The 11,843-nt window shown below is 39.1% G+C and overlaps 1 pseudogene; it reads left to right on the plus strand.

Moving 5' to 3' along the window:
* Nucleotides 1-1,102: 1,102 nt before the first annotated feature.
* Nucleotides 1,103-1,785, plus strand: LOC109447184 (BCL2/adenovirus E1B 19 kDa protein-interacting protein 3-like; annotated as a pseudogene).
* The last annotated feature ends 10,058 nt before the right edge of the window (nucleotides 1,786-11,843 follow it).

The following is an 11,843-nucleotide window of genomic DNA, read 5'->3' on the forward strand; positions in this document are numbered from 1 at the left end:
ATATAACCCCAAATCTCAGTGACTAACACGATAAAGATGTGTTTGCCAGTCATGCAAAGTCTGAAGCATGTTGAGTGGCCCTCCTCCATCTTGCAGCTGAGCCATCTATACATTGGTCTCCAAAGTGACTGTGGCTAAGGAAGAGTAAGTAGGAAGATAGTGGGAGACGTCTTAAAAGGCCATCCTTGCAGTCCATGGCACCTACCTCCCATGGGCCAAAGTCCAACCACAAGTCCCCAACCAGGCTGGGACACATGGCTATTGGGTGAGCATTAACAGTTTCTGCCACAGTACAGAAAGGCAACTTATGAAACTGATTCTGGGCTTCTTCTATGACATGGAAACTAAGGTCATTCAATGAATCCAACCTGATATTGACCTGTGTGGCAGGCAAAAAGCACTTCCTTTTACCTTAGCCTGAAGGTGAAGATGAGCTTTAATAAATCAGGACAAAATTAGAGCTGCAAACTGGTCATGAGCCAACAAGTAGATATTGTCTCACCCTAGACCCTATTCTTCTGTCCTAATAGTTATTATGGTATTTAAGTCCAAGTTCCAGCAGAAAACAGAACGCAACACACATGGCTCAAGAGGTTTTGATGAAGGAACTATATATGAAGTTTGGCAAGAGGTAAGGAAACCACCAATGGATGATGAGGCACCTAGAAACCAGCAATAGCAAGAAGCTGTTACCACCTAGAGTTTGTTCCTGAAAGGGCAGGGGAAGAAATAGTGTCCCCAGAACCCAGTGACTGCTGGGACCATGGAGGAGGAACAGCCTTACTGGAGCTGTAGCCCTAGCAGGACACAGCCACTGCCAGGGAACAAGAACAGAGTGCAGGTAGAGCAGGGATGAAACGCTCTGACCACTCTCCCTCCCAGCCCTCCAAGCTCCTGCCAATACCTCCCACTGGCCAAACAGAACAGAAGCTAGCTGATGGAGGTCAGGGGAATCTGTCTATGCTGGTCAGCCCCCAGGGGCAGTGAGCAAAGCAGAAAAGGAGTGGGGTGACTGGCAAATAGAAAAGAACCAATTTGACGTTGCCCAAGAACCAACCGGACACAGTCCAGCTGCAGCCACAGATCTTCCAGCCATCCACCAATGTCATCTCATTTAGTAGAGCAGCCACCACCCCTGCACAACACCAAGAACAACTAGAAGGAAGGGGAGCAGCCTGTGGCCCCACCAGCCGGCCTCAACAGTTCCTGGGTGGAGCTACCCATAAGCAGCACCAGTGACGATGATAATGGCAGTGGGAAAAATGGGGGGCTGGAACACGTCCCTTCCTTATCCTCTATCCACAATGGATACACGGAGAAGTTTCTTCTGGGTGCACAACATGAATCAGGATAGAGTAGCCCAAGAGGCAGCTCTCAGTGTGACAGCCCTTCCCCCACAAGAAGATGGGAAAATCATGTTTGATGTGGAAATGCACACCAGCAGAGACCATAGCTCTCAGTCAGAAGAAGTTGTAGAAAGAGAGAAAGAAATTGATGCCTTGAAGAAAAGTGTAGACTGCATGTCCACCTGGTCCAGTAGGCCTGCAAACATTCCACCTAAGGAGTTCCACTTCAGGCACCCTAAACGTTCTGTTTCTTTAAGTATGAGGAAAAGAGGAGCCATGAAGAAAGGGGGTATTTTCTCTGCAGAATTTTCTTTAGGTATTCATTCCATCTCTCTTCCTTTCTCATGTGTTGGCTTTGGGGCCAGGCATCTGTATTGGAAAACAACTGAGCACACCTTCTGCCAGCACCAAAGGAAAGAAAGCCCCTGGAAAAGCGTGAGACCCGTGAAGTGGTATATTGTCACAGTAGTTTATTTGAACCTGAGACCGTTGTAACAATGACCCAACTTACAACCCTATTTTTACATATTCAAACGCTAGTCACTCTCAAATCCACTATTTTATTCAAATTCTGTTGAGACATGTTACTAACTTCATTCCCGTTTTGACATGTCTAAAATGACCTGTAAGACATTTTAGAATTTCCTAATAGCATTTATAATTTTATAAAAATTTATAAACTTTATAAAAATTTAAAAGTTTATAAATTTGCAAACTCTTCTTTTCTGCAGATACCACCAGCAGATGATAATTTTTTTCAACAATGCTATTGTCACCTTTTAGTACCACCAGACTTAGACCTGCATCATTCATGGTATAAATTTTACTCTTGCAAGATAACTACCATCTCTCTCTTAAAATAAGATCAGTTTAGCAAATGATATAAAAGGTTCATTATTTTGTTTTTCCAGACAAAGGCAAACTTCCCTAAGCTTGACTTGATAGTTATTAAAAAAGAAAAAAAGAAACACAACCACCAGAAAAATAAATCCTGGACAATAAAAAATTATTTTAAGCCAGCTCTGGAGCCACTTTTTGTCTAAACCTCCTAATGGTGCCTTTTAATTTGTAGGAGGCAGGCTATATAAATGATAGGTATGAAAAAGAATAAGAACTAAAATACATCAGCAGATTTTAACACTCGTATATTGTAATGCTGCCTTTCCTATGGTGTTGAATCTTCACTTCTGTTAAGGAACATCTCAAGCCTAGAAATACATGAAATTGTTTTTGGGGTGTGTGTGTGTATCTGTCTCTCTCTCTGTGTGTGTGTGTCTGTGTGTGTGTGTGGTATTTTTATGTTTATTAGCTGCATGTGAATTTTTCATGACTTTCTCTGAATTTTTTTTTTTTTTTTTTTTTTTCTAAGAAGAGATTTTGAAAAGACGTTCGGTTTGTGATATAAATGCAGGCTTCCTGTTTTAGGAAGCATCAGGTATACTTGGGAGTCTTTAAACTCTGAAGATAATTGCTTCAGAGCAGTTGTACAACTTTGAAAAACAGACTTGGTTTGTGGGAACAGCTGACAAAGTTCTGAAAAGATGCCATTTGTTTTCTCCTGATTTCTTCATTTTTAATGTTTACTATACACTCTTGCCAAGGTGATTCCTGTGATTCTGCAGGTACCTGTCATTTCCTCTTGTAAACATCTTTTTGGTTACCTATGTTAAACTCCTGAAGTTCCAGAACCCTCAACTTCCTTCAATGATGCACTTTTTTTTGTTTGTTTCTCAAAGGTGAAGCTTTAGGACCAATTAGAAAGCATCAGGATTACCAATTATTTCAAGTAGATTTACTGGATTTCAGAAGACGTAGCACGACTCTGAAGGAAACTATTATATTTGTATTTATAAATAATTACTGTTTGCGATATGGACATTACTATTGAATACTTAGAGAACCACTGTTAATTTTAAAAATAGCAATCTACTCATTAAATAAAGTGCATCAGTTTGACTTGAATAAAACCAGTATGACAACCACGTTTGCCAATTTGCAGAAACAAATTCTTTTCTCTCTCATATCAAGCTTTGTAAAATTGATGAGTTATAATAGAAAATAATATACAGATTAAACAAAAAATTAATTTCTAACTATCATTTTTCAAGAATATGGCTGGCCATCTTTAAGAAGAAGATGATATACCCCAAATAGTTTTCTGAATTATTCTATTTTTGATTTCTAGCATTTGATGCTAAATAATTTGGACATCTTTTTATTATACCTTGTTTCTATTTTATTCTTAAACCTGGTAACATTTGATTTGCCTTATACAACCTGTTTATTTCAAGTATTCATATTTGAATTTCTTTGGGAAGAAAGTAAATCTTATGTCCCACCGATTTTTGAAAAGCCTGAATAAAATTGGAAAGGCTGATAAAGTTAAGAGAACTAAATAAACAAACTACTATAATATACAATTTGTATTACAGTTGGTATCATGGAAGAGAAAAGTAAAATTATTCTTAAAACAAGAGCAACTTTTTATAGGAATACATTGCCCTCTTTTGAAATTCAGTAGCAACTCTATCAGTAGCATAATTGAACTTAGGTATATTTACAATATTTTTTTTCAACAATGAAAATAAATTTAGTTCTGTTCTCTTTCTTAAAATATCTGTAAAATTTTGGACTATTACATGATCACAGCAGAACTTCTCATAAGATGAAGTCATGTAGTATTTATTGATAGCCCTAACATATGGGATAAATGTTTATGCCCCTACTAAGATTTGTGTTAAACAGAAACAGATGATGTGATTGGAAAGGAGAAGCCAACAATTAACAGTTGACATTTTAAGATTAATATTTTAAAAGCTTTACACCCGCTTACAATTTGGGGATGAAAAGGCAGGTTTCATTTTTCTTAAGTTTGATGAAAACTGGCTTAAAATATTTGTAAATAGAATAAAGAGCAAAACTGCACAAACTTGCATGTTGAAAAGTGCAAGAAGTCATTTGGATTGCAGTAAAAATATTTACTATTCTAAAAATGAAAATGGAAGACAGCCAGACAGATGAATTTTTAGGTTATTGAAATTATTGGAATTAACTGAGCCAAAGTAATTATGCTTTCTTCATCTATTTAGTTAGCACTTTATATCATTATATACAGTTTACAATACATGTATATCTTGTAACTATACACATTTTATGCCATCAAAGCTCTCTCTCTCACACACACACAGAAGAACCAATTCATAGGTCATAGGCAAGACAGTTGAAAAATGAAAATGAAAAGAGACAGCTTTTGGAGAAATGGGATGATTTATCAATTTCCATTTTAATGAGCAATGTCTTTTTTACCATTCCAATTGACTTGATTCCTGAGTTGGCCATTCAAGTACAAGAACTACCACAATGGCAATCTGTAGATAGCACAAGTATCCTAGCAAAAATATCAGCTAAATGAATGCACTCCTATAAAAAAGATCCTGGGGCCATATCAAAAAGAGACCCACAAAGGAGTTGAGACCTCCTTAAGCCATCTATTTATTCATTTACTAAATCAGTAAACATCTTTGAGTATCTGTTAAGTGCCAGGCACTTCACTGGGCACTGAAGATACAAAGATGAACAAAACAGACATGGTCTCTTCCCTCTTGTGGTATATAATCTTGTGGGGAAGGCTGAAGCAGAATAGCCAGGGTAGGATGCTGGGTTTGGAGAGAAGGCATGCACCAGGTCGTGGAGAGCTTTGAAGGTCACAGTAAGAAGAGGGAATTCACTCTAATTTCAATGGAAAGTCATTGAAGACATGAGGCCATGACTTCTCACTGCACTTAGAATAAAATGATCCATTGAGGGTTCAAGACAATCAATCCATTCTTGCTGCTGTGTGAAGAGTGGACTTGTGGGAGGCATGTGTGGAAGCAAGAGTGCCAGTTAGAAGATTATTTCAGGGTCCATGCAAAAGAGGTCATTGAACAGACCAGGGTGGCAGCTGTAGAGATAGAAGTACACAATTCAAGGGACATTTTCAAGGCAGATTTGATTTGCTAGCACTTGTTAAGATCAGAGTATGATCAGCCTCTAGTCTAGAAGAATCTTCATAAATCTGTGAATCTTATACACATTTGCCAACTGGCTTTATGGATGGTCCCTGTTCTCAATAACGAACCTTCATGGATTCACTGAATATATTAGTTTCCTAGAGCTGCTCTAACAAATTACCACAAACTTGGTGGCTTAAAACAGCAGAAATTTATTCTCTATAGTTCTGGAGGCCAGAAGTGCAAAATCAAGGTGTCAACAGGATTGGTTCATTCTAGAGGATCTGAGGAGAATCCATTCCATCATTTTATCCATGTGAAGGGCAGATTTACAGTCAACATATTATTTAACTATCTGCTTTCTCACAAAAAAAGTTTAATGACAACAATAAAAGGAGTCATATCACACTTACATTTATGTACTGCATAATATTAGGAATTGGCTATAAATACATATGCATCTATATAAACAAATTAAAGATGTATAAAGGTGAGAGAAAGAAAGGGAGAACAAGAAAGAACCAGATGGGAAAAGAAAGGAAGGGATGGAATGGAGGAAGGAATAAAAGGAGAGGAATGGAGAGAGGAAAACCTCTTTATATATTATACACCATTTTGTTTCTCTGTTCAACTCAAACCTAGAATTTCATGTCCTAAAGAAAGGGAGACTATAGGCAAAACCTAGAAAGAAATAAGCTAATTCTATGAAGCACCGAGCTCAGGTCTTTAATGATATTATTACAGGCAATATACCTCACTATCCAGTGATGTTGATACCATTTCCTCTTCATTTTATACCTGAGGTTTATAGAGGTTACATAACTTGCCAAGGTTGTGTGGCTGTTGAGAAAGTGGCAAACCTGGGATTTGAATCCAGGTTTAGGTGACAGTTGATCCATGGTGCCTGAAACCACTGTGCCATATTACTGTGTTTTATTCCTACGCATTACTTAAACATTCTTTCATTCATTCGACAAACATTTATTAGGTCCCTGTTACAGGGACAGGACACACAGAGTTGAACAATGCAGAATAGGTCCCTAGTCCTTTGAGACTTACCTTCTAGTGGGAGAAATAGACGTAAGCCAATAAGAACACAAAGTAATTTTCAATTATACTATGTAGTCAAGGAAACAGGGTGTGGTGATAAATCACAATTAGAGAAGGGGGAGTCCACCTTTGACAGGTGGTTGAAGGCAGCCCCGTAGGGAAGCGACCTTTGAGTATCGATCTAAATAAAATAGGGGTAAAAAATAGCCATGAAGATATAAGCAAAGGATATTCCATTCAAAAAGAAGAGCAGATGCAAAGATTCCGAGGTAAGTGTGCTAGAAATGCCTGAAAATAAGCAAGAAGTCCAACGAGGCTGGGAGAAAGTGGGTAGGAGCAAGACGTAAGGATGATGAGGGCTGGGGCTGGGTCATGTCGTTCCCTGCAGATGTAGCAACGGTGAGGGGGAGAATGGCTTCATTCTAAGTGCAATCCAAAGTCATTAGAGGGCTTTAGGCACGGAGTGACGGGATCTGCTGATAGTTTTTACAGATTGCTCTTGCTCTGTTGTACCCCTGCAAGTCTAAAGCAGATAGATTCTAGGAGACCGGTTACGATGCTGCTGCTTTCTTCCAAAAGAGAGACGTGTTGGCAGCTCAACTAAGTTGGTGATGATAGAGAGGGAGGGAAGTCAATTGATCTGAGTATATATTCTTGATGGACTTAGATGTGATTAGCAAGGGGAAGAGAGGAATCAAAAATGATGCCTTGCTTTTTGGCTCGATTAACTGTGCAGTTGCTTCCCATAGAGGAAGTGAGGTTTACAGCAACCGGCCTTTGCTGTCATATCTGAGTGTGTTTCACCTCTCCATTGCTACCTCGCACAGTTCTAAATCAATCCTTCTCTTGCCTCCACTCCCCTTCTTCACAAGCCCCACATCTCCAACTGCACACACACACACACACACACACACACACACACACACATTTACCTGCCTGGCCATTTCTTACCCCTGTTTCTGGGACATCACCTCCAAAGATTTAGGGCCATGGAGACTCTTCCTTTATATCAGAATATTAATTCTGGAAAGACCTCAGAGATCGCCATCTTTGACTCCTTCATTTTCAAAATGGGAAACAGAGAAGGACCCAGAGACATAAATTGCCTGTTCAAAGTCACACGGCTAATTAGTGGCACAACTAGGAATAGAACAAAAGTCTTCTGATTCCCAATCAGATTCTCTCTCCTCTAATCCAGGCTGCCTTCTAAAGTTACTGTGCCTATATAGTCTCTCTTCTTCAACTGGCACTTTATGATGAAGTGTTCGCTGTCCTCGCTTGTTCGCTTTATACTGTCTTTGCTTCCCTAGATAAGGTCAGAGACTGTGTCATCATTTGGCATTACATACAGTGCTGACTCTATTACTCAAGGCTATTCAATACACTTAGGGGCTGGCTGATTGATTATGCTGTGGTCTCACATTTGCATACCTAACCTCTCATGTTTTTAAGTCTACAATCTGAATTTACATTGCAGTCAGGTATATCCAGTTCTGGTCTGCTCTAAAGGAAAAGGAAAATCTTGCTCATTTTATATCCTTCTTACTATCAAATGCCGTTACTATATTTGGTCAGTCTAGCATAAAGGAAATTGCAGTCCCTGTATTCGTTGGTTTCTATTACTACATCTGCACAAACCTGACTAACCTAGAGTCCTAGATTCTGTCTACTTGCTACTAAATCCAGGACATCTCATTAGTGACCAATGACCTAATCTTTTCAATATGCCTTCCAAGAAGTCTTCTTTATTACATACTCTCCCTCTGGAAGGAGGTAGGGATGTAGTAGGGAGAGGCATGACCTACTAAATTCTTTGGAAATACATTTTGAGTTTAGAAACATTAAGTCACAGCTGTGCAGACATGTGTTCTCCATTTTAGGAATACAACCAGGATCTCTCTGTCTCTATTCAGTCTCATTGATGCAAAAAGCAAGTGCTTTTTATCTGCTTCATCTGACAACTGTACTGCCTTTTGCCTTGTTCCCTGGACACACTTTAACAGCTCATCGACTGCTACCCCTGGGCTTCCAAGTGGAACCAAGAGAAGAAACCTTGACCACCAGACTTGTCTCAGTTCAACCTTGATTGCCAGACTCATGCCAGATAACCTACGGCTCCCTCTGAAACCAAGACCTTAGGTCCCTCTCTAAACTGTTTTATTTTGTTGTTGCTCTTCCATATTCCCTGGAATTACTGGTCTCTACATGGCCTGTAACAAATGACTATTCACACATATACACTTCACCCCACAGATATTTTCAGAGTTAGTATTTTAACTAGTTAGTCATGTTAATAACTAGACTCATAAGGCTGTACAACTCAGAGGTTGAGAGATCTGACGTAGGAGTCAGGCAAAACTAAGTAAAGCCCCCGTCTTCTATCTACCTATATGACACTGAACAAAAAGTTTAATCTTCTCAAGTCTCAGTTTCCTTACCCGTTATTTAAGGATTAAAAATATATCAAATTTTTAATCCTTAAAAATTTGTGCTGTGAGAATGCAAGGATTTAATGAACATGAACCTTTTAGCATAGTTGTGGCATATGGTGACTCGATAATTACAAGCTGCTCTTAGCATTACTGGGTGGTGGTGTTATAAAACAATAAAATGTTCCTAGAAGTTATAATAGTGATGGACAGAATCAGAACAAGGGTTCCTTCAGTGCCTTTCTGATTTAGCAAAGGAAACAAAAGAAACTCTGGGAAAAGTTGAAAACTGTGTGTATGCTTTCCCCCGCCCTGTGGGTGGCATGACCGATTGAAAAGGCTAATTGAGCAGCAACCCTAGATAACTTCAAGGATGATAAGTTTCATGAGCATTATTTGGAAACTTTATCTTGCCAACAAAAATAAGCAGGGTCTCTTACAAAAAGAGTTTAAAATCTGGTCACTAAGCAGTGTTTTGAACAGCAAATACAGATGGACAGTAATATTTACGGTCAATTTACTAGAATCAGGTATCAGATGACCTCTGACACCAGCCATCACTTACTAAAGAGCTAATTAGCTGTAAAAATGAGGTGACAAGTCAATTGTATAGCACAAAGGACGAATTTGTCATGTGGGATTTTGCTGGTAGTAAAGCCTGCCATTACAGCTTCTGGGTGGCTACTCTGCCTACAAAAGAAGCTAACTTTCCCTTAGGGGAAGAAGGAGGTTGTGCTCACATCAGAGTTAGGGTGTGACACAAACAGTAACTTCATGGACCCAAAGATATAAGGCTTCTATGCCTGGCAAGTGAGAGAATACCTACCTCATCAGGACTGTATTTGATAACTGCAGTAGCGTGAGCATTAATTAAAATGCTATTCCTCACTATGTTTTCCCCTGTGTTTTAGCCAGCAGAACTAAACTTTACTTTCCACAATGCATAGTCTTTTCCCTGACTCTTAATTTCATATGTGTTCACTGAGATGTTGGAAACCATAGAAAATTTAAAAGAAGGGGGGAAATCATCCATAACTCTTGCCTTCCTAAATAATCAGTGTTAACATTTGGGTGTGGCTCTTTCTTACAGTACTTCAGTAAACAAAATTGGAATCAAATTGTATATACAGTTTGTGGTCTTTCTTCACATTTTACAAAAAAAACACACACATATTTTATGTAATTAACTATTTTCAGTAATATGATTAAAACCACTATGACATTTCTTCATATGGCCATATATCAATTTATAAAATCCAAGTGTTTCCAAGTTCTCCAACTTTCAGAGGTCACTCTTTCTTTAATGCTGAAATAACAACTGTTTCATTCCCCAACCTGCCATGCAGGATATTCAGATTTGCTTACTCTATACTACCTGGTAATTCACAAGGATGCAGACCTATTCCTAAAAAATGTCCTGTCCTCGTGGCCATAGCCTATGCCCACACTCTTAGTTGGCTCCTAACCATTGTTCTAGCACAGACCATCACTCAGAGACACCTGGTTCCCATATCCCCATTTCCCCTTAAGGTAGCATAGCCAACACAAGTCAGGCTTAGAGGGGACGATCAAGGCTGGGTGGGGAAGATATGCTCCTTCATTCCTCTGTACTCATGCTGAACCCAGTCCCCTCCTTTAAGTCCCTGAAGTCCAGCTAAATTTAGGCTGTAACATTACACTAATTTTAATGAAAGCTGATGGTTAATATAGGCTCAATATAGAATGATTTACTACCAGGTGGATTCTCCTTGGATTCTCCACATTAAAGGGGCCACCAACAGAAATTTCTAGGCATCTCCATCCCCAGAGTCCTGGCCCCACCTCATTTAGCTTCAGAAGAAGAAGAATTTTTTCCCTCCCCCGTTCCAGGACACCCTAGTTTCTTTCTAAAAACGACTGAGAGTGAAAACCCATGCTGCTTTATAGAGAAAATTCCCATCTTCACTCAATTTTTGGCTGGCATTCATGGCCCAAGCAGGTGCTCACAACAGCTGACCAAGCATTTCCCAAAGTCAGGATTATGAGTGTCAGGTAGCTCTGTGCCAGAATCATGCCAGCTATTTCATGTTTTCTCTCCAGAAGTCAACATACAAGTCCTTTATGATTTGGTCTAGTCTCACCATCTCTTGAAACCAAAAATTTAGAAAAATCACACATACCCATCTCTCAAAAACTGCAAAAGTTTTGAAACACCAACCAAATGAAAATTACATTAGAGTAAAAAGTACTTCTATCAATTTGCGAACTCACCACTGCTAAAGAATCCCTCAATTTATTGAGCTAGGACATTTTACATCTTAGTCTGAAGAACCTGCATTCAAGTGCATGGTAACTTTATAGCTTTTTTCCAAGAACAATTGAGAAATGCTCTATCTACATGGGATACCTCTACTTCTAAATGAAAGTTGTTAGCAATAATCGAATGAAACTTCTGAAGCATTAAAAACACTGAAAGATCTTAAGAGAGCAGGTGTATCTACTGTCCAGTATAATAAACATATTACAGGGCAAAGATTGGGCAGCCTTCTTGTAGCCTATGACAAAAGACTTGGGGTTTTAGGCTGTGACCCAAACCCACTGCATGAGCAATATATATCTGGACCCCTCCAAATGGCCCTATGGGTCTTGGAGGTCAAGCAGAACAAACAAAAACATGAAACTCATGCTACTTGCTTGCTGAAGTAGTAAAGTCTTTTGCCTCTGATCCAGTAGTCTCATGTCTTCTCTCAACATCCTCAAAACTATGGAAAGCCAACACCTTAGCTTGTACATAGAACAAAATATCAGACACTTCATATTTCTTGACACTATTCTACCTTCAAAATCAATAATTCTTTTTACAATAATACTTCACACAGCACCATTTTTATTTCCCTCCCTTTTCTTCCTCCCCAACCCAGCCCTGTTGAGTCAATCAGGAATAACTGAGAGTTGAGGCTGATGACAGGCTTCAGCTCCTGGAACTAAGCAGAGCACAAACTCTGGTTCAATAAAAATGCTACTGTTATCTCCTGCAGCCTTGGCCC

This window comes from Rhinolophus sinicus, linkage group LG02 (genome assembly GCF_036562045.2).
Source record: "Rhinolophus sinicus isolate RSC01 linkage group LG02, ASM3656204v1, whole genome shotgun sequence".
Taxonomy (NCBI): domain Eukaryota; kingdom Metazoa; phylum Chordata; class Mammalia; order Chiroptera; family Rhinolophidae; genus Rhinolophus; species Rhinolophus sinicus.